The 23,614-nt window shown below is 45.7% G+C and overlaps 3 long non-coding RNA genes across 5 annotated transcripts; 2 read left to right on the top strand and 1 right to left on the bottom strand.

Annotated features, from left to right (window-relative positions):
• The first annotated feature begins 6,550 nt into the window (after positions 1 to 6,550).
• LOC120659284 lies at positions 6,551 to 8,542 on the top strand. The gene is made up of 2 exons (XR_005668967.1): positions 6,551 to 6,691; positions 6,788 to 8,542. It is a non-coding gene; the product is annotated as an uncharacterized LOC120659284 (long non-coding RNA).
• A 3,246-nt stretch (positions 8,543 to 11,788) lies between these two features.
• Positions 11,789 to 13,349, top strand: LOC120658674. Its single transcript, XR_005668805.1, has 2 exons — positions 11,789 to 12,413; positions 12,771 to 13,349. It is a non-coding gene; the product is annotated as an uncharacterized LOC120658674 (long non-coding RNA).
• A 792-nt stretch (positions 13,350 to 14,141) lies between these two features.
• Positions 14,142 to 18,048, bottom strand: LOC120659282. Of its 3 annotated transcripts, none has more exons than XR_005668964.1 (8): positions 17,568 to 18,048; positions 17,398 to 17,453; positions 16,998 to 17,087; positions 16,376 to 16,479; positions 16,211 to 16,289; positions 15,348 to 15,396; positions 14,930 to 15,011; positions 14,142 to 14,528 (listed from the first exon to the last, which is right to left on the bottom strand). It is a non-coding gene; the product is annotated as an uncharacterized LOC120659282 (long non-coding RNA). The 3 variants fall into 3 exon arrangements; XR_005668966.1 differs by having other exon boundaries at positions 14,142 to 14,375; XR_005668965.1 differs by having other exon boundaries at positions 16,391 to 16,479.
• Between the last annotated feature and the right edge of the window lie 5,566 nt (positions 18,049 to 23,614).

Here is a 23,614-nt window from a genome sequence, read left to right as displayed (position 1 = left end):
ACACGGTGCGGTACAAGTACGTCACCAATAGGTCAGTCGCAACACCAACATTTTCGGTTAATAGGAACACAGCACTTGGCACAGGCAGCATACTCGTTGATATGCTCTCAGTGCAACAACGGCCACGCTGACTGCGCCAAATGCTGTGTTCAGATTAACCGAAAATGCTGGTGTTGCGACCAACCTATTGGCAACGTCCTTATAGCGCATCGTGTATCCCCGAAATGTAGTGCCATCACCGTTGAATGGAGATTAACGATGTATACTTGTTTCGAAATAAAGATTTTTTAAGCTTCTAGATAGTTTCAATGTGAGCATGAATAAATACATCACTAGAGTGTCAAAATAATCCATTCATAATACAAAAAATTCTATTATACTTCTTTCAATAATTCATTATAAAAAATTACTTTCCATATATGGTCATATATACAAGTAAATCACATGAACTCTCTAAACTCATTCTAAAAATTTCCACTGTCCACATATACTCATCTCATTTGAAAATATAAAAAATATACTACGGTCATTTCTAATATATAGAAAATGATTGAAAAATATCTCTATAAATTATCCACATTCAACCTAGCCATAAAAGCTTCGCTCCAATTGAATTCATGGGTTCTATATACCTCAAATCAATGAATAAACCAAAAAAATCATGCTCATTCTCACTACTTCTAAAATCACAAATTCCTCTATTTATGAAGCATAAAACGAAGCATGAAGACAATCAATAAAGAGAGAATGAAGTTGCAAACCTTTAGTGCACTTGGATGACTAGAACACTCACTAAAACTAGAAAAAATGGCGGCACCTCTCTAAGGGGAAGAAGAACCCGAGGTCGAGCTGCTCTGGTGAAATGGCGCTGGCTCAGGCTCGGGGAGGAAGAAGGCACCAATTTATAGTGGGGGTATTAGTACCGGCTGGTGGCTCCAACCGGTACTAAAGGTCCCCATTTAGTGCCGGCTGGTGCCTCCAGCCGATACTAAAAGGCTCCTAGTGGCACTGCTGTTTCGGACCAGTACTAAATGTGGGGGTTAGTACCGGCCGAATCAGTGCCCGGTACTAAGGGCCTAGGAAGAATGTGCAATTTCCAGTAGTGACCATTTCATCAACCAAAGCAGTTCTCTGAAGTTGATATCGAGGTGACATTAAAATGCGGTCAATTCCAGTATTACATTTCGTAGTGTTGCCTCTCAAAATCGCCTAGTTCATTCATTTGTTGCAAGATAAAAACAGGGCACATAAAGAAAAGGTGTGGCATACAGTAGGGTATTCTTTTTTTTCTGAATTTCCTGAGGGAAATATTCAGAGTTTTGATAATCTATGTCTGATTGAGAAGCTTTGATAATTTTTATCCTTCAAAATTTTTATAGCAGATTTTTACTATTACCCTCGCACAATCTCACAGACAGAGAGGCCTGTCCATAAAAACTCTGATAGCATGATTTTACTTGTGTGTTCTGTTAACTGAGGTTTGGTACACATGGCATCAGTGGCAATGTCTCCCTTGACGCTGAAGGAGAGCAAAGGTAGAAAGCAGCATGCCGGCCAACCTGAAGCTCTTGAGCGCGTCGCATCTCACGGCAGCACGGACACGCTCGGGGACGGCCCACCTCACCGCTTCACCTTCTTCCAGGACACATGACACCAGCAGCCAGACCAGCCACCGCCCCGCCCGCCCGCGAGTCGAACATCAGCGGCTTACCGCGGCACCGCGCCTCGGCCGACTTCTCCGTCCACCACGGCGGCACATCCCACGTGGACACAGCCACGTTCCCGCATGCGGCGTGCTATTGGAGCAGACGCACTGTGCGACGGAACGCCGTGGCGGCCGGCCACTGGAAGGCGTGCGGTGCCTGGCGCTTGGCGCACCGCGGAGCGGCACGGCGCGTGTGCAACGGAGCAGCGGCGGCCGGCAGGTTCCTCGTGGCGCTCTCAACTTCCGTTCCAGAGCAGTGTCTGTCTTCTTCGTGGCCTCACTTGCCGGCGGGTCGGACGGCATTCCAATTACAACCCGGGGTGGACGGTATTTCATTTACTGTCCACCCCCTAGGCAGCCAAGGCCCGTCCGATCTGCAACTAACGGTGATACATCGGATTCAGACTCGAGCGAAGCGAACATTGCAGCCCGCGCGCTCTCGTCGATGCGTTATCCCACGGCGGTGCCTTGCCAGCGTCCGGCGAGCTCCCAATCCTTGCTTGGGAAAGAGTTTTGATCCATCTACAGATTGGATGCGTTGTGTTCTTGCTCCTGAACGCTGGATTGCTGTCTCTGCTCGTTTCTGTGTCGATGGTTGATCAGACTGGACGCTGGACTACTGGAGTGCCGGCCGGGGCGATCGATGAGGTGCGGTGGCGCCTGGTACGTGGAGTAGTGGAGGACGAAGACCATCAGGGACGCGCTCTGCGATGACTCGACTCACCAGCCGGCAGGTAGCCACCACCAGCGCCAGCCTTCGATTATTATTTCTCCAACCACGCCACAGCGCCGCCGTCGTCGTCGCGGTGTAGGAGTGCAAATGGGTGACCCTTAGGTGCACCTCCAACTCTCTTTAGTTTAAAATTTTATACTAATTTTCCAAATTGAGATATGGTTTTGGAGATTTAGTACAAAATTTTGAACTAGAGATGATTGGAAGGGCACCTAATGGATACCAATTGGCACCCCTATCGCGGTGCCATGCTAGGGGTATCAGCCGATCAGCATCGAATTGAGGGCCACACCAACTTCCAAGCTTAGCCTACCACCCTTTCTTCCTAGGCTAGCCTAGCCCAGCCTACGGCCTACCACGCCAGCCGACCACGGGCAGGCGTGTCTCTGCACAATGGGGCAGACAGAGGCAACGACGATCTCTTGGTGCCGGCGCCGGCGGGTACCTTGACGACGCTCTTAGCGTTTACTCCGGAGCACCTCCCCTTCCTGGCCTCGCTTGCTGGCTCTCGGCTCTCCGGTGGGTGGCCTCGCCGCCGCCTATTATACTTGGCCAAACAGGCCGCCCAGACACAGCACAACACTAGCCCGGCGAAGCACGGCACGATGTTGCATGGTAGTGCTGTTGTGCCGTGCCGTGTAGTGCCATCATGCCGAGGCATCGGCCCAGGCATGGCCCTATGAGGGTGCCGGCATGCCGTGTTGTGCCGTGCCTCTGGGCACGACAACACGAAACACGATAGTGCTAAGCAGCGGCCGGAGAGGCGGCAGAGGCGGTCGGCGCAGGGCATGGGAAGGAGGGGAGGCCAGATGACGGCGGCGGCGACCTGCGCGGGGGCAACGGCGATGGCCGGGGAGGCAGGGACGACCGGCGTAGGCAGCGACCGGGGCAATGGTGGCGGCCGGGGACGACCTGCATAGGCGGCTGCCGAGGGCGACGGCGGCCTGTGCAGGCGGTGATGGCGGACGAAGGCGCTGCACAAGCGGCGCGTGGAGGCAGGGCAGGCACGGGCGAGTGGTAGGAGCGGCAGCGGCGCGTGAAGGGCATGACACTGGGCCTGGCACTAGCACAGCACTGGCCTGATTGGCCACGGACGGGCCGTTCTAGGGTCATGCTTTTTAGGGCTGTGCCATTGCTGGCCCGGCAGACCTGGCCCATTTGGTATATATGGCCAAATGGGCCAGGTCCGCCCATTTGGCTGGAGGTGGATGGGATTTCATTTAATGTCTACCCCAGGCTAAGCTGTGGACCGTTCAATCCACATCGCACGGTTAGGATACATCCGATGCGGTGCCTCATCAAGGCGTGATCCCACGGAGACGCCTCACCAGCATCTGCCGTTCGGTGAGCTCCCAAGCTGCCTCTCATGCACGGGCAGGTGTTGGTTCGATCAAGCCAGGAAAACTTGATTGCTTTCGGACAAATTGGATTTCTTTTGTCGATTTTCTCTTTATAGGAACACATCCCACTCTATCTGTTGACTCTAAAACGTGTTGTCACACGAGCACGTCACGTGCACCTCATCGAGGGCTCCTTGCAGTGCCTCCATGAGATCCGGTCAGACCAGTTTGGTAGGACGGTCAGACCGGTTTTGCCGGGTAGCCCAACAAAGGTCCAATGAACGCTCGCCCGGAAGGGATTCCGTCAGGACAAGTGCACGCTGGATTGCCCTAGGCTCAGCAGGCTAGCTTGGGCGCCCCCATGCCATGAAGACGAGAGATGAACATCACATATGATTGAAAAGATTAGTGCAAAGAAAAAGTTGAAAAAGATAAAAATATTTGATAGATTCGATTGGATGTCCTCAATCGGCCGTGACCTTTTATATTTATAGGGAGAGATGGTCTTATCCTATTAGGAGTCGAAACTCTAATTAATTTTGTATCAAAATACAACTCCTAACCCGAACTGGGCAGTCTGGACCGGTCTGACCGCTCTAGCCAACCGGTCTGATCGGTCCGGGTCTGAGTCAATTCTTACCAGAGCCATAACTCTCTCATCCGAAGTCAAAATCGAACGTTCCATATATGCATTTTGATCGTCTCGACGAGAGCTACGCAATGGTGAAGTCAAATCCGCATTTTGACAAAGTCACCTTGACCAGTTTGACCGGTCTATGCATACCGGTCTGACCAGTACGCCCAGTCATGCCAATTTTGGTCGTCAACACTATCCCGGCTATGTCGGTTACTGCCGCCATGGGCCATGGCGGCCGGAGATGCATCGGAGAGGTTGTGAAACATAGGGAAAAATAGTTCAGCGGCCACCTTTGACGAGGACAACGCTGTGTCGACGCTGTGGGGTTAGGTGTTTGGACCATTACATTTGGGATTCTACTCTACGTGACTACAGCTCATGAACATTATTTTATTTTCCATTGTATAAAAAAACCCTTGGTATCCCGTGAGTTTTGTATCACTACTACATTTACCCCTATCACCACCGGTTTTAGGTACGTTGGATTTATTTCAACTGTGATGGTCATACCCATCACTATTGGTTTATCACCCGGCGGTATCGACCTTCTCGAAAAAAAAATACACTCATCAGCTCCTCACCTTCTCACGCCACCGCCGCCCTCCTCCTCGCCTTCTCACGCCGCCGCAGCCCCACATATCCTCCTACCGCCCGCCGCTTCTTGCCCCCTCTGACTGCCGCATCCTGCCTCGTCGCGATGCAGCCCCATGCCTCCTCGCTCCGTGCAGCGCGGCTCTATGCGGCGTCTCTCCTTGTGCTACCATGGAGGGGGCCTCGCGCCCTATGCAATGCGGATCTACGTGGTGCCTCTTTTCGCACTGCCGAGGTGGGGGAGGTGAGCGGCCGCGGGGAGGGCAGGGACACCGAGGGAGGAGGATGAGGAGGCGGACGCGGAGGAGGGGAGGTGGCCGCGCGCCGCTACTCCTGCGCCCTGCATGACGGTTGTTCGTGCGCCGCCGCAGAGAGGAAGCAGACACGGAGGAGGGGAGGCAGCCCCACATCGCTGCTCATGCCGCCGCAGAAAGGATGTGGACGTAGAGGATGAGGGAAGGCTGGCTAGCGCCACCCCTCTGGTTTTTGTCCTCCTCCTCCTCCCCACCGTCCCGTCCTCTCCTCCTCCTTCTCGCCGCCATCCCATCCTCCCCTCCCCTCCTCCACCTTCCCACCACCGACCGTCCCCCCTCCTCCTCCCCGCCGTCCCTGCCTCCTCATCCTCCTCCCCACCATCCCCATCCCCGCCTCCTCATCCCTATCGCCGACGCTAGCAAGCAAGCTATAGGCAAGTGCAAGCGTGGGGGCGTGGTGCGGTCACGAGTAGCGCACCGAGCGTGGTGCGGACACGAGCGGCATGGCGAATGCGAGCGCCAGCATTGCCTCTTTTTTTTGTTTTCTTGAAATGGCATCATCGCCGGTTCTAGACCCGGCAGTGATGACCCCCTCTCGTCACCATTGAGTTAAATCCAACACCTCCTAAAACTAACGGTGATGCTCATTTTGATCCGGCTGTGATGGGGGGCGTTGGAGTCGTGTTAAGACTTCGCGAAAATTTACAGCCACCAATGTTGGTCTACCAAATGTTCTACTATTCGTTTTCATTGTTGGAGACTAAGTAACAGCCTACCTCAGACCTCACAGCCCCATCCGCGTGCTCGTCGGAAAATGTAGTGAGTCAATTAGACATCTTCCAGACCAGACTAGTGTGCCATGGAAATAATTTTACATTGACTTGTATGTTGGCTTTATTCTATTCGAAAATGCTAGTAATCAATGAAATATTTTCAAACTCTATTCCACACCTCAACTTTCTTTCCCTGTCGCTTTTATTTATCACACCAACCTCCATTTTCACACGACTTGACGCACCTCTTGGATCCACTTTTTTCCACTTAATAATTCAATGTTGAATATATATTCAAACCTGTAACAAAGTCGACTCTCATCCTTCATTTAAGTCAGACTTCTTGACTACATGATTTCCCTTGTAGAGGCCAAATCCACACGCAAGTCTAACTTTTACCAAGTCAAAGTCTTGGCCATCGCTATCTTCTCCTTAAATTATTATATTAATTCCCTTGCCATATGATTTACCCTCTATATATAGGCTACCTGTCCTGTCCACATCCTCCATACCGGTCAATCAAAGGAAGGTTCTTGCAGCTGCTAAGCTGATCTGACACATCAGTAGTTATTGTCCCATAGTATCGCAAGTTCTCATTCTTTTTTAACATCCCAAATAGTACCACTCTGTCCATAATTTTCACCCAATTCATTCGAAGGTACGTTCTTACAACCGCAAAGCTAAACTTTGTTCATGATTCAAAGTTCATGATTTAAGCTCTTATGCATGCTGATATATATCATTTTTTTAGCAGGTAAGGGATGCTACAGATGCTTCAATTCTAATGGCGGAATCGGTCGGCGCTGTGATTGTCCAGGAGACAGTTAGCCAAATCCTATCTGGTATTGTTCAAAAATATGAGGAGAAAGAGGAATCAAATGCGAACAGAAACTTGGAGAGGCTAGAGATGGCTCACATCAGGCTGGAGGCTGCTCTTGAGACATCTGATAAGTGGCAGATCACTGATGCATCCTTATTGCGCTGGCGTAGGAAATTGAAGCGTGCTGCTCAAGAGTGTGGTGACACACTGCACAAAAGCAAGCAGCGAATCCTAGAAAGCGAACAAATGAAACGGGAGGTAAAGAATTCCTCCCTTCCTAACCGTATTGTGCATGCTACAAAGTCATTTGTTTTCTCTGTCCTTGACCGCAGCAACAATGAGTTGAGCATATCCATTGCTCAAAGATTTGAGTGGTATGCAGCTGGTGCTAGTGAGTTTTTGAGATTCGTAGAGCTTGGGTGCACACCACGCTGTCACATGCCCTTTGACTCCCTTGTCAAGAACCTTTTTGCAGGCAAGGAACTACATCATAAAATCGTTCGGGGGAAACAAGTATCCGTCCTTTCAGTTCAGGTTGGTGCCGGTCCATACTTTAGAGCATGGAACCAACGTTGGTTTGACATTTGTCCAGTGTGATGGTACACCAGAGGGTTATATATTCTTTAGTTTGATCATACAGCTCTCGGAGAGTATAGATATAGTTGGTATCGCACTTAGGTGCTTGCAGTATTTTGCCCCTCATTTCAAGTGTAATTTTGAAAATATAAGGAATGAACTTACTCAACTACCCACTCAAGACTTCTCATGGGGGCCATCTATTTACGACCGTAAGGAGCAATGGGACAAATTCAGAAGCTTCTTGTTGCAGTGGGGTCAGCATGATGTTCAACGCTTTAGCAACCTAGACATGGCAGGATTTTCAGAACTTTTGCTAGAACCAGTAATTCATTTGTATTTGCAGTGTCAAGTCTCAATGTCTGTTGACAGCAAACAAAAGACATCACGGTCTGAAGACTTAATTTCTCTACAAGATTATCCATATCTGAAAACCGGTATTTCCTTTTGCCCCCATGGCTATTTACAAGACATGTTGCCAGAGAATAGGAGTTCTGAAATAGCTGCCATAGTCCGCAAGGAGCAACATTTCTTGCATTCAGACATTACCCTGGAACAGCTGGAAGAGATTATGCTGCCAAAGGCAATAGATTACTTCCACCAGAATGTTGAAGCGATGGTTTACCAAATGATTTGGAAGTCTAAATATGGGTTTGCATATATTCAGGTTGAGAAGCCATGCATGAGCACACAGAGATCAAGCATGAGAACACGGAGAACTTTTGGGGTAGCTAGTAAGAGAAAGCAATTGCAAGGGCATGACGAGGAACTTATTAGGAATCGGATAGCATGTCACTGGCTCGACTTATGGGTTACACATGTGCCTGTACGACTGCAAAGATCGATCAAGAACTGGGTGCGGAAAGAAAAGGAATTTCTATCAGCAGCACCGCAACTAATACACCTGAAATCCTAAATATTGTAACTTGGATGCACACACGAAACAAGACAATAAAGGACTCGAAATAGAATGCTATAGGGAAGGTATAAAAAAAGTAGCATGCCACTTGTTCTTATTTTCAATTTGTGTGTCTTGCATGTATGGTGTTGTTTGGTTCTCACCAGTTGATGAGTATACGCTGAAGTTACTCAATTACACAGGAAGTTGCTTACACATGAAGTTCCAATAGCTCACATTCACTTTACCCTAAAGCAGAGGAGACAGAGCACGCCGCGCCCCCCTCACCGTCGCCGCACCCCGTGGTCGACACCTGCATCGATCGCCTCACACTACGTATCGATCGCCTCGTTGCACCTCATCGCAGCACGTCAGCACGTGCATGCCCAGCGGCCACACACACCCTCCTTCCAAGAAACCTGCGCACCGTCCGCCCGCTCGTCCAACGCCACGGCGTCTTGGACTTCATGCAGCCCCCATCACGCGCACGGAACGGGGCAGCCAGAAGCTGTGGTCCTTGGTGTGGACGCAGGTGGTGGCAGGTGCCTCGCCGGCGCTCCTAGCTTTTACTCCAGACCATTCTCCCCTTCGCAGCCTCAATTGCGAGCTCTCGGCACGCCGTTGGGTAAATTGGATGCGCTTTGTTCGATCTTCTCTATACAGACCCTCCTGAACGATCTCAGCTCGTTTCCGGCCGTGGCGAGCTCGAGCCAGAGATGCATTCGGAGACGTTGCAAAAGCCTTCGTTTCAGTGGACAGAGCAAATCAGAAAAAGAAAACAACTCCAAAGTTCTCCATTGCAATTTGTAAACATTCGACCAGACAAGCATGCCATGGAAATCACTCCTGAAAAGCTACGGATATTCAAACAGACACTACTAAACCTATTTTTAGGGACGGATGTCGCACCCACCTCTAGTTTTCGCAGCAAAAAATAATATTTTTAGGAGCGAGTAAAGCGTCCGCCCCTAAAAATGAATTGTAGGGGCGGGTCATGGGCTCACCCCCTACAAATCGATTTGTAGGGGCGGGTGAGCCTATGACCTGTCCCTACAAATTATTTTCCAAGACATGAAAAAATTAGAAAAAAATAAAAACTACTACATAAAATATGTCTAGGGGCGGATGCCGCACCCACCCCTAGTTTTTGCAGGTAAAAATAACATTTTTAGGGGCGGGTAAAATGTCCGCCCCTAAAAATGATTTGTAGGGGCGGGTCATGGGCTCACCCGCGACCTGCCCTACAAATCATTTTCCAAGACATGAAAAAATTAGGGGAAAAAACGAAAACATCAAAATAAAAAAATATCTCTGCTAACCGGCCACCACCAGAAGCCTATATCCTAGGAGGATAGGATTTTTTGACGATATAAGCACACTTGCGTAAATCGGGATTCGAACCGCCTACCTCAAACCTCCGCGAACCTTCTTTACCACCACACTACGTATCCACTTGTGTCTCAATGGGGTATGTTATTCTTTTATATTAAATCTGAAACTGATTTGTAGGGGCGGGTGATGCCTCCACCCGCCCTTGTAAATAATTTTTAGGGGCGGGTGATGCCCCCACCCGCCCCTACCAATGATTTTGAATTTGATTCTAGAAATTTGTTTAATTCAAAAAATAGCAAAACACATAAAAATGTGAAATTTTTAGCATAAACCTATTGTGATCTATAGAACTAGGAAAATATCAAAACCATATTTCAGCATATATTATAGCTAAGATTGTGAAATCATAATGTATAACTCACTCACTATACTATCTCATACAACTCAAGACTAATTTAATGGTTTCCTCATTCATAATCATTTTATACACTGAAATATGATTTTAATATTTTTTTTGCTGGTTCTATAGATCACATTAGGTTTATGCTAAAAATTTCATCTTTTTTTATGTGTTTTACTTTTTTAATTAAATAAATTTCTAGAATAAAATTGAAAATCATTTGTAGGGGCGGGTGATGGAGTGATCCGCCCCTAAAAATACCATTTGTAGGGGTGACCCACCCCTACAAATGGTATTTTTAGGGGCGGTTCACCCCCTCACCCGCCCCTACAAATGGAGTCAATTTTTAGGGGCGGGCCGATTGCTACAGTAATTCCACTTTATTTGTAGCAATGGGTCAAATTTTGAGTCAACCTTTAAAAAAATTTGGAGCGTTGCTACAAATCATTTTTGTAGTAGTGAAAGACTTTAGCTTTGCAGTAGTTGCAACTTGCGAGCCTACAAGCTGGAATTTCAATAATGTATTTTGAGTTTTGCTCTGGTGGTCCCCTTGTGAAGTTTGCACAAATATTAAAGCATGATATTAATTTTATTTTTTTCCCGAATAGGTTTTGTTTGGGACCAGCCCTACCCATACCCAATTGAGGCCTGGTCGCGGCTTGCCACCTCCGTCCGCTGCTCCTTCACTTTTCGTTTTCTCGCATCCGGTGGCCGGCACCTGCGGCAGCGTGTCTCTCCTTGAAAAGAATCGGTGCTTGTAGCCTAAAAGAGGGAGGAATGAATTAGGCAAACTAAAAACCTTAACCTATGGCTCCAACTAATTTGCACAAAACATAAACTAGATTCATTATGTAAGAACACCTTATTAGAGACACTTCTTAAACCTCATCACAGACCCGAAAAACACGCGTCTGTGATAACAACGCATCACATACGCGAATTTCAGCGTCTGTGATGTACCCGTATCAGAGACACGTGTAGTTGAAACGCGTCTCTGATGTGGGTCATCAGAGACGCGGCTAATTGAAATGCGTCTCTGATGACCAACATCAAAGACGTGGCTAGTTAAAACACGTCTCTGATGTTCATCATCAGAGACTCGGTGTTAGAAAATGCGTCTGCGATGATGGATTAAGAAACAAAAAAAAGGAAAATAGTACATGAAATAGATCTTGTATACGTTACAAATACATAGGTTCTATCCAATATATATATATCACACACACACATTGCAGATACACATACTCAATCTGTTGAAGTTATACGGATCAACTACTATCACTAAATTCACCTAATATGCAGCCTTATTTCCAGCCAGGGACTTGTGCTTAAATGACTATTGATGAACTTCAAATGAGCTTCAATGATTACACAAGCATTCCAAGTTATTTTGTAGAATATGGAATTGTTTGGACAATAATCTGCACCGACATCAGCATGCTGGACAAGAAAATAGATACAAAATTATGAGTATGCATACAATTATTACTAGAGCAAGGGTGTACACCTATGCACCACAGCTAAATTAAACATGCTGATATTATAGTTGGCCAGTCCTTATCTAACATTTGACTAACAGAAGTATAAGGAAACATGGTGCATAACAACAATCAGGGCTAGTTTGGAAGCCTCAAACCCTGCCGGGTTCCCCTTGATTTCCCGGGGCGAGAAATCTGCGGGACAAGCTTCCCCGGGCAAAGTTATTGCGGCGTTTGGTAGCCTGCGAGAAGCGGAATTCAGCCCGCATCCCTGCGTTTTCCATGGGAAAGAAATCCGCGAGGTATGAGGTCGGGAGCGCTTCCCCGTCCCTCTCCCTCGGCTCTCGACGCCGCTATCTTCGCTCGCGAGTCACAACGCATGGGCGAGACCGCCGCCGCCGCCGCCCATGCGACCTCCATCTCCGCCATCATGTCTGCGTATGAGATCACCACCACGATGCCGGCACCTGCGTCTTCGCAGGTTAGTCCGCCTCCACCCGCATCTCCTCCCCCAAGTCCACCACGAATGAGATCCCCGCTGCCGCTGCCGTGGATCCACCCCCGCCCCCTGCGTCATCACACCTGCTGCGCCTCCTTCGCGAGCCAGGACCTCGGCTGCTGCTTCGGGACTCCAGCACCTTCGCTTCCGCCAGCATCCCCTTGCCCGCTAGGGTTTCTCCTCACCTCACACCAATTCTTGTAGGTATTGGGAAGGAAGATCTGCAGACCTGCGGCCACAAGCAGAGGACGACCAAAGAGATTTGGTCCTGGGCGTGGGTGTTGACTTGGTACTGTGGTAGTGACGAGACACTATCCGTGCCATGGCAAAGATGGCTTCAAGTTCGAATTGCATTTTCTTGTTTGGTGCTGCTGATGGTACGTCTTTCTGATTCATGAATCTGACTGGATTTAACTTTTGCATTCATGTTCATGAGTAGTATCAGCAATTTAGCATCTACCAAAACTGAGGCAATTGATGAATTCTGTTCTAGTAGAGTAGTTTAGGTGCTGCATAACGAGTACCTAAAACTCAAAGAAGTAACTGTTGAGACATGTCAGTCATATTTGAGTTCAGAAAATAAGTTTTCCTCCGAGTGAAATTATTTTTAATGCAATTCTAGTGAAATCCTATTATTTTCATGAACTCTTGTTGTCCTATGATGAACTGTTGATAATTGGATATAATTAATTTGGATTGTTCTGACCATTCGTATCCATTACTATTTTGGAAAGGTTGTGGTGGGCGTGATGGTGCAGTCGGTATTCAGCGCTCTGCAGCTGACCTTGGGCTTGAAGAAGAGTGAACTGGAAGGACGGCCTTTGTCAAGGTGCCGTCGTCAAGGCTGCACCATGGTGGCCATATTTTGTTGTGGCCCTATGAGTCTGTGTAGGCCTTGTATACACAGCATCGATAACGATTGCACTGTGAACTGTTGGTGGCTGCACCCGTGGCCGCGCACTGGTTGATGGAGAGGGTGTATCATTAAACAGCTACCAGCAATGAGACTTCTTCAGAGGTTGATGTTCTTGCCTTGCAGATGAATTAGAAAAATGAGAACAGTAGTGGTGGACAGGACTGTGAAATTTAAACTTTTTTTTTCATCTTCCATGTTTTCTAGTGTTAGCAATGATATATGACAAGTTTATCATGGTCTTTATTTTTTTCTGAATTTTTCTTGATCTTTTGAAGCTTTGTAATTTTGCCTTGCATGAGCTTGTTTAGAAGTAAATGGCCTGAGCGTAGCAAATGACGCCAACAGTGTTAGACCAACACATGCTCGTATTGGGTGTTAGCTGTTGGTTTTCTCGCTATTCGTCTTTGACTTTCTAGTCTCCCTGTGATCTCTTTCTTTGCTGCCAAACAGCAACGGGGGAGGGGGGAAGAGCACGCAGGAAAATCACGGGGATTCAATATGCCACAAAAATCCCCCTCGGAGGTTTTATTCCCAGGGTTAGTATCCCGTTGCTCCCAAACTAAGCCTCAGATTATCAGCATTTCACTTTCCCTCCAGTTTCTTTTGGCAGAAATTGACAACAAAGATATTAATTGCGAGAGTACAGCTAAAAAGTTAAGTAACTTCAGTTTAAACTTACCAAGAACTCTACCTGCAGATCATGGGGAATATATCATGTTAACACTATCATACTACAGATCGAAAAAATGAGAATAAAACATAGCAACCAGTCTTTTAATTGACAGAACCGAGGCACTGAAAATTTTGGATCCAAGCAGGAAATGATCCAATAGTCAGTCAAACTTGGACTCAGTGGAGTCCAGCACCAAAAAACATATCATGTTCAGCTAATGGACAAATTATCACATGTTTAGTTACATATCTCAAGGATTGCTCTGATTGTGAACTTGAGCACTGGTTCTAGGCAATGCATCCAGGTGACTCACTATCCTTGGGATCCCAACATAACTTTCTGGAAAAGAAAAAGGATGTTTTCATCTGGCCTGCACCAACATAAATTAGTAACTAGTTCAACAAGTGGTTAGAAGGCAGTAAGTAGAGGTCTACTTGTGTGAGTTCATTTCAAGTTGACTATCAAGTCAGAAACTATCAGTAGACTAGTAAGTTAGCCCGTGCTAACGCTACGGCTAAAAAAACAATATATATAATATTTTTGCTTAGCGTGCTTCCGTGTACATCATGAAAACAGAACACCAAAGAAAGTGAAGCACCCTCCTAGTTTGTGCAATATGCAGCTATCTCGTATACCGGTGCATTTTAGTATACAAAAAAACGACATAACCTTCATGAGAACTGGACACCTATTTGTCTTGGATTGTGGATGCCTGCAGTGATCTCCTCCTCTTAATTCCTGAGTCTTTACCTTCAATACAGAAATAATCAAACTCTAGGCAAGAAATAGTAGGAAGAAAGTGTTCTGATGGAAGCAATCAAGTCATCGCCATCAATCAATTAAAAATTTAGAGACAAAAAAACACGCTCTTAAGCCTGGTCTTGCAATTATTTAGTTTCACGCCTGCAAAAGAACATTGGAGTTACATAAGCATCAATGATTAGGCCATGTTCTTAGTTATTACATCATATCAAAGGTATATATTTAAATATTTATTTATAATCACCTCCCTTCTAACAGGCCCAGAGGCAAAACAAGGGATGAATTTTCTGAAATATATATAATGAATTGCTTGTAAGACCAAAAACAAAATTCTGTTAAGGCAGATGCATTTGCTTTTCTTTTAGCCAATGCTCCTAGCATGGACAGCATAGAAAAATCAAAATACTAAAGAGTGTTTGCCAGAAAAAAAGTCAAGCTTAAAGAAGATAAATAATCAGCAAGTATATAACTCCAAACTGTAGAACAAAACAGCAGGTATAGCTTGATTAATCTGGTTACCTACCAAGGTTGATTGAGTTTACCTAGGAGCTGATTTAAGGTTGAATGAGACTCTCCAAACTGTCCAATTTCGATCTTGTGGACTTAAAGAGAAAGCTCTCCAAACTGTTCAACAGGCAGAAGTCAACAAGAGTAGTATGATGCTAATATAATAGTACATGTATCAGTTATTGTGCTTTCTAATTCAGAAACAGAAAACCTCCAAAGGGACATCTTTCACACCAAAAATTTTAAGCACAGCAGCACAGAAAAAATACACTGATCAATCCTGTAGCCACATATAAGGCTAAACTTTTCTTTGCAAAACATAATCTACCATGGGAGTTTTGGGTTGACTGACATAGGTAAATGCAATACATATACTATACTTGGGGTGTAGGAAGCAAGCATATAAAAACAGAATGGTATAACAGGAAAAGGATGACGGAAATAAAAGCTTACACAATTTTTTGCTCCTTGTTGTCTGTAGCCACACACGGACATGGATCACCTAAACAGCCAAAATTATACAGCACACAGTGTCAGATTCTCTAAGATGGAACAAAATTCACAAAAGATATCTGCACATGAACAATTGTCTTAAGTATGAAAACCAACGCTTGAACATATACTCTGCACTGTTAGAATATAAGTGCACACAGACAGCAGGTATCTGCATACAATTAGTAAGAAAAGACCACACAAAAAATCAGGTAAACACCACATTAAAGAATGGAACACGTCTATTTTTCCTAATCGTTCTTTCAGTAATCTAATTCTAAAACCTTGCATTTACCAATTTGTAATCATGTCACAGTTTCCAATCTTATTGACCTTTGCAATGTTGATGTTGTAGTTGAATTGCAGGGGAATCACACAATAGTTTCATTTACCGCATGGCATCATATAAAAGCAGAAGTACTATTGTGTGATTTAAATTTAGTCAAATCATATACTATAATGAGCTTAGTTAAGTTGGATGGGAGATGTTGTTGAATTTAAGCATCTCCCTTTATTTTCTACTTGCAAAGCAAACCAAAGCAAAGCCTAATCAATCTACATTTTATTATTTGTTGCCAATAATTCAAAAGATGTGGCCTATAGGGTACAACAGTACATCATGTTTTCTGGAATCAACAGAGAGGGTTCCTTGACAGAAGCTGCTACATGTGTTGCAGTATTTAAGTTCTTACCATGTGTGTTAATCCAGGGTGATATAGATGGTCAATTTAGTAGGCTAGAGGTTAATCATATATTAGGTCTAAACTCCTAAGTCTGAAAACTTAAACATAGAAGAAACAATCCAGAAACAGTTAGAAATTAACCTGGTAGCTCTCCCATGCCCAGTTCTATCCCAGCAACTGTAATTGAGCTTCATTTGAAATGTGACATAAATGGGTAATTCTATAGAAAGAAAAATACAAAAGACTAAATGTAAGCCCCTTAACTATCTTCCCTCTTTATGGACCAGGGTTGTCTTTTGTTTATACCTGAAGCTGCCTTACCGTGTGCAATGATCATGCACTTTAGTTTCAGACTTGACGTAGTAAGCTGCTTCAGTTTGAGCTCCATAGCAGAGAAAATGTGTCCATTCCTGCAGAGATATAAGGTGATAGCATCGGTTGGTTAGTGTTTGTTTGGTTTGGTATATATGAAATCGAATGTAATTAAAGATGAGAGGTTTGCCCTCCCCAATCACATAGAAAACAAAAATGGAAAGTTCCAGCTAATAGTCAAGAGATTTGCATTATCTAGCGAGGTGGTTGGCAGGACAGGAACTATATATGAACCGTTTGAGAGTAGAGAGTCTCATTCCAATCCTCTAGTTGCTAATTTACTTTCATAACCATATCAGCGTGATCCCCAAATTTCCATCTATCCTAAGTCCCTAACCTAAATTTGTGGCGAAGCTAGTGTTGTTGCAGAAATAATAGGGAGGGAGACACAATTGCACTGCTATGTCCAGAGGGGGTTGTTTATTCTGACTGAATATGTTCTATCAACAATGTTTTATTTATAACAGATAACTAACATAACTCAAATGCAGAGGTGCCAGGAATAACCTAGAAGGGCAAAAACGGAAACAAGAAAACATCTGGAATGGTCAGTTACCTGGAAGACCACCTGAGGAATTGTTAAAGGCTCTTCTATGTATGAGTCTTGTTATACTATTTCTTCTCAAATATAATGATGTGCAGCTCTCTTGGGTGTATGAGAAAAAAATCAAGTGAGCTAAACCGCTAGAGGTAGCTTGGCTCTTAAGTTGAGTGTATGAGAAAAAAAAAGACAAATCAGTATGAGAAAACATGTCATCCTCGAAGCAGAATTAGAAAAACAAAATCTAACGACACCCAAAATAAGTTGGACTTTGAGTTAGCTTGACTCTTAAGTTCTACAACAACAAGAACAAATGAACTAAACAGTAGCACGAGCTTCAGACTTAACCCAGGAAAAAAGGGAGGAAGAGGAGGAGGAAGGGGAGGGAGAGGAAGAGAGATGCATCTGGATGAACCGTGATCGTTGGAATTGAGGCCGGGGTGGAGCAGCTGCTGCTGTCGAACTCAAACCCTAGCAAGAAAAATGGGGAGGAGGCGGACTGTCGAACTCAAACCCTAGCAAGAAAAATGGGGAAGAGGCTGTGGAGGAGATGGGAGAGGGGAGCTCGAGGAGGTGGTGAGGCACCTGGAGATTGAGTTGGTGGGGATTGGGTTGCCTCGATGTCGTCGACTGCCTGCAGGATCTGCTTGATGTTGGTGGTCCGGCCGAGCAAGGCCGGCACAGCAGCGGCTAGGCCCAGCCCCCCGTCTGCCCCGCCGACGCGGAGGTGGTGCGGCCTGCACGAGGCGCTCCTAGTTGTTCGCCGCCCGCTCGGGTCCCGCCCCTCCGGCGCCTGGACGACGCCAAGCGGAGATGCTCGGCGGCCGAGGAGGAGATATGGATCCGCGGATCACGATCCCAATCGCGGTCGAAGACGAGGTGGATCCATCAATCCATTGATCCCGGCCACGGCAGAGGCGAGGTGTGGGCTAAGGGGCCGGTGGCGAAGGAGGGCAGCGATGCCTGCGGCAGTCTGCGGCTCTGCGCAGGGAGCGGCGACGCGGGATTGGGGCGGGATCTGGGCGAGAGAGAGGGGCCGGCGGCGTAGAGGGGATGGAATCTGGGCGAGAGAATGGGAGCGGCGAGAGAGGATGCGGACGCTGCGAGAGCTAAAAACTACGCTGAACTGAACTTTCTTGTCCATGACTCAAGCATCGTCATAGACGCAGGTGAATAAACCGCGTCTCTGATATGGTTTGTCATCATAGACACTTCCACTAAAACGCGTCTCAGATGAAAATTACAGACTCGTTTTTACTATCCGCGTCTCTAATTCTTCACATCAGAGACGCGTTATGTAAATAGCCATGGAGACTAACATATCAGAGACGTGTGTAGTTGACCCGCGTCTCTAATCATGAATTATAGACGTGTATTGATTCCGCGTCTCTGATGAAGATGTCTTTTTTATTACTTTCTTACATAGTGATTATGCTATTTAAATGTGCAACTATTGTTCAACTAGTGTGAAACCCTCATCCCAAAATAGTTTGGCACTAGTTAAATGTGCAACTATGGTTCAACTATTTAAATGTGCAACTAGTGTGCAACTAGTGTTCAAAATGTGCAAACTCTTGACGCGAGATTTATCCCGTGGTTCAGTTTGGCACAAAGCCGCTCCTACTCCACGTTGTTGAAGCACTCTATCAAGAGTATCGCTTCTCAGCCACCAAGTCTCTTCTGGGACTCTTCTTGTGTTGTCACCAAGGCTTGCAAGTCACCACGGTCACCTTAGCCCTGGATTCCATTATGGAGCTTCTCCATGAAGGATAGGGGTCTCCACGTCCCCCGCACAAAGATGTCGACGCTGCTCCACGCCAAGCCGGAGGGGTGTTGATGTTGCTGGCGAGCCACCAAGACTCCAAAGATGGCCGACACACCGAGTACACGTGTTGGTTCACTCTAGAACCACAGCACAAGGCACAACACCTTGGTTACTCACTCACTCAAAAGCTAATTAATCTAGTACTAACACTTTCAAAGCTTGTGCTAAACATAAGGATTTGATCATGTAGCTTTTTGGTTGGCTTGGAGAACTTCTCTAGTGTGGGTGTGGCTTCTCTGAACTCTAGCAGCTTGAAAATGGCCGGGGTGAGATGATTATATAGGCCACCAACTCGAACTAGCCGTTATCCCTTTTTCTGCATAGGCATCTGTAAGCATCTAGGCCCTCAAGATATGTTTCGGTGATTAATGACAACCATTATTGTGACTAATGAGTTTGTGCAGCTTAATAGATCATTATTGCTCATTTGATCATATGACAAAAGAGGCCCCTCAATTTCGTTATCCAAAAAGGCGATCTCGGTATTCAACTCATATATATGTCAAGACTAAGGATCTTTCTAGTCCTAAGTGTCATAAGGTTGAGCAGGACACTTAGGTTAGAATAGGTTTTATAGTTTTGTAGTGATCGCACTATTAAGAGGGGTTAAGGCTAAGTAACTTGAGCATGGACATGGTCATTTGAAAATGGATGCACACTATGGTCACTCAGGTTTCTAGAAGTTCAAATAAGTGGTTCTCAACTTATATCTCAAGAATATTTGGATTTCATTCAAGACTCAAATCAGAAAAGGCAAAATCAGAAAAAGTCTTTAACACCGGTTTAACCGACGCTGCCAATTTTCTATACGTCGGTTAAACGCAGTCAGCAGAATCTGGACAAGTCAATACACCGGTTAAACCGACGTGTTTGAATTTAACGTCGGTGCATTAGTCCAGAGTTGGTTTTTCCAGGGCAATTCAAGTTCTATACACCGGATTAACCGACGCTGTTTGAATCAAGACGTCGGTGCAATTGACCAGTGAGATGGTTTTTCAAAGGACTTCAGAAGTTGTACTCACCGGTTAAACCGACGATAGGTTTGAGTTAACGTCGGTGCAGTTGTCCAGAGACTTGGTTTTTCAGGTGATCAGTGGACAACTACACTCACCGGTTAAACCGATGATACGTCGGTTAATCTGCCCAAGTTGTAACGGCTAGTTTTCAGAAGGGGCAGTTTACATTCACCGGTTAAACCGACGATGACTATTGGAGGGACGACGGATTAACCGACGCTACGCAGTTTTCTGGCAGCTTTTCTCCAACGGCTCTATTCGTGTGAGCTGCCTATATATACCCCTCCAATGGGTCATTTTGCTACTCTTGACACCAGGCAACATCCAAACACTCATACTATAGTCAAGAGCCACCTTGAGCTTCATCTTTCACATACTTGTTCATTCAATCAATCAAGAAGCAAGATTAAGGACTTGAGTAGAGAGAAGCTTGTGTGCATCCGTTCTCGGTGATCAGTTCTTGCTCAAGTGAAGGCCTTAGCTTGTTACTCTTGGTGATTGGCATCACCTAGGCGATCTTGGTGATCGAGGTGTTTCTCGTGGAGCTTGCCAAGGATTGTGGGAGCCCGGAGAAGAAGATTGTACGTGGCTTGATCTCCACCACGCCGGGATGGTGAACGGAGACTCTTAGTGAGCGCCCTCGTCTCGGTGACTTGGGAGGTGACAAGACTCTTTGTGAGTGTCACAACGTGGATTAGGGGTGTGTGCCAACACATCGATACCACGGGAAAAAATCCGGTCGTCTCTTGTCCACTCTCTTTATTCAAGCATTTTCTTTCATGCAATTTATTCATGTGCTTGACTTAGAGATCATAACTTAGCTCTACCTTACTAGGCTTTTCTTCTTGTTTTATCTCTCTTAGCTTGTGTAAGTAGCTTAGTTATCCGGTTGGTGAATTGGTGCCTTACTAGCATTGCATAGGTTAAGGTTGCTTAATTGTGTTTTAGAAATTGAAAAAGGCCCAATTCACCCCCCCTCTTGGTCCATCGATCCTTTCAGCATCAAAACTTTCGATGGGGGGCATCGGAATTTCCGGTCTCACTGCGCTTGAATAGTAGCCGTTGGTGGTCACCATCGCCCTCACAAATGAAGAACCATCGCTACCTCCACCTCCAATGTGCCTCATGGTCAAAGGTAACTCTAAGGTATGTGAGAGTGAAGATGATATTGATGATGAGCTTGACCCTAATGAGTTTGCTAACCTCATTAATGAGTATACATCCGTCATCAAGAGGGAAAAGGGCAAAGTCAAAGTCAAAGTTCTTGAGAGCACTCGTGCCAAGTTAGAGCTTGCCCACTCCGATTTGCTTGGCAAGTACAATGACTTGCTCAAAAAGCACAATGAGTCACTTGTACTTGCTAAGCAAGTTGAAGAGAGCCACAAAAAGCTTAAACAAGAGCATAGGGAGTTGGCTCACAAGTATCAAGAACTTGAATTTGCTTATGAAGCAATTGACCCAAGTCTTGAGAACTTTGCTCATGAAACTATTGAGAAGGTCAATGCTTCTACTTCATGTGATGACCTACTCATTAATGCAAATGCTACTAATGCTTTGCCCGAGCTTGTACCTTCTAGGGAAAAGGAATTGATGGATCAAGTGGCAAGTCTTAAGAGTAGTGTGGAGAAGCTCTCAAGAGGAGAATACATCCACAAGGAGATTCTCTTCAACAATGCCCGTGACTATGGCAAGAGAGGTCTTGGTTCATTTCCGGAGCCAAACATAGCTACTACTCCTTCTCCGGAGATCAAGATTAGCTTCATCAAGGAAGTTGGTTCATATTGCCAACATTGCCAAGTCACCGGGCACCACACTAGGGAGTGCACTTTACCATCACGTCCTCTTCCTAATTTACCCAAGAATTACTCATCAATGTTTCAAAATAACCATTTTCTCTTGAGTAAAGTGAAGGGCAAGGTGAAGGCCAAATTCATTGGCAAACTCACTAAGGAGTCAAAGAAGAAGCTCCCCAAGAAACTTTGGATCCCAAAAGCTCTTGTCACACATGTGCAAGGCCCAAAGCTTGTTTGGGTTCCTAGAACTCAAAAGTGAATTCTCATGTGTGTAGGTGAACTACAAAGCCGGTGGAAAACATTGGGTACTTGATAGCGGTTGCTCTCAACACATGACCGGCAATGATAGCATGTTCACCACTCTTGAAGACCCCGGAGATCATGAACATGTCACCTATGGTGATAATTCAAGGGGAAAAGTTTTAGGTTTGGGTAGAATAGCAATCTCTAAAGATTTATCTATTTCTAATGTTTTGTTTGTAGAAGCACTTAGTTTTAATCTCATTTCTATTGCTCAATTGTGTGATCTTGGACTAACGTGTACCTTTGACAAGAATGGTGTTGTAGTGACTCTTGAAGAAGACAAGTCAATGGTATTCACGGGGTTTAGGCATGGCAACATCTATTTAGTGGACTTCTCTTCAAAGCAAACAAGCACCATGACATGCCTCTTCACCAAGTCTTCTCTTGGGTGGCTTTGGCATAGAAGAATTGCTCATATTGGCATGAGCAACCTCAAGAAAGCCCACAAGAGAGGGATGATCACCGGCTTGAAGGATGTCACATTTGACAAGAACAAATTATGCAAAGCATGTCAAGCCGGGAAGCAAGTAGCAACACATCATCCCATCAAGACGATGTTGTCTACCTCCAAGCCGCTCGAGCTTCTACACATGGATCTCTTTGGTCCAACTACATACAAGAGCATTGGTGGTAACCTCTATTGCCTAGTAATTGTTGATGATTTTTCACGTTACACTTGGGTTATGTTTCTAGGCGATAAGGGTGAAACTCCGGAAATCTTCAAGACATTTGCAAGAAGAGCTCAAAGGGAGTACAACTCCCCAATTGTGAAGATCCGGAGTGACAACGGCACCGAGTTCAAAAATATGAAGATTGAAGAATGGTGCGATGAAGAGGGCATCAAGCATGAGTTCTCCGCCACCTACACGCCTCAACAAAATGGAGTGGTGGAAAGAAAGAACAAGACACTCATCACCCTAGCAAGAGCAATATTGGATGATTATGGCACGTCCGAGAAGTTTTGGGCGGAAGCAATCAACACGGCGTGTCATGCATCCAACCGAGTGTATCCCCACCGACTCCTCAAGAAAACTCCATATGAGCTCATCACCGGGAAGAAACCAAATATATCCTACTTTCGAGTCTTTGGTTGCAAATGTTTCATCTATAAGAAGAAAAGGCTCGGTAAGTTTGAGAGTAGATGCGATGAAGGTTTCTTTCTTGGTTATGCATCAAACTCCAAAGCATATAGAGTATTCAATCAAACCTCCGGGTTAGTTGAAGAAACATGTGATGTGGAGTTTGACGAATCTAATGGCTCCCAAGAGGAGGTTGTTGGCTATGAAAATGTAGGTGATGAAGAGATTGATGAAGCTTTGAAGAATATGTCCATTGGGGATATCAAGCCGGAAGAGGTGCATGAAGGCAATGATCAAGGGGGAGGACCTTCCTCATCTACACCAAGCACCTCCACGGCACCCCAAGTGGATGAAGATCAAGAAAAAGATGATCCACTACCTCAAGAAAATGTGCCAACGCCAACACCCCAAGTCCAAGAACAAGAAGAGCAAAATATTCCACCACAAGCACAAGTCACCCATGATCCACCCCAACAAGCATCCACGCAAGTACCACTAGTGAAGCATGGTCGCATCTCCAAGGATCATCCAATTGGTCAAATCATTGGTAGTCCTTCCAAGGGAGTAAGAACTCGCTCTAAGCATGCTTCATTTTGCGAACATCACTCGTTTGTTT

The sequence above is a fragment of the Panicum virgatum genome, chromosome 2N (genome assembly GCF_016808335.1).
Source record: "Panicum virgatum strain AP13 chromosome 2N, P.virgatum_v5, whole genome shotgun sequence".
In the NCBI taxonomy this organism is placed as follows: domain Eukaryota; kingdom Viridiplantae; phylum Streptophyta; class Magnoliopsida; order Poales; family Poaceae; genus Panicum; species Panicum virgatum.
This window is presented reverse-complemented; position numbering and strand designations above follow the sequence as displayed.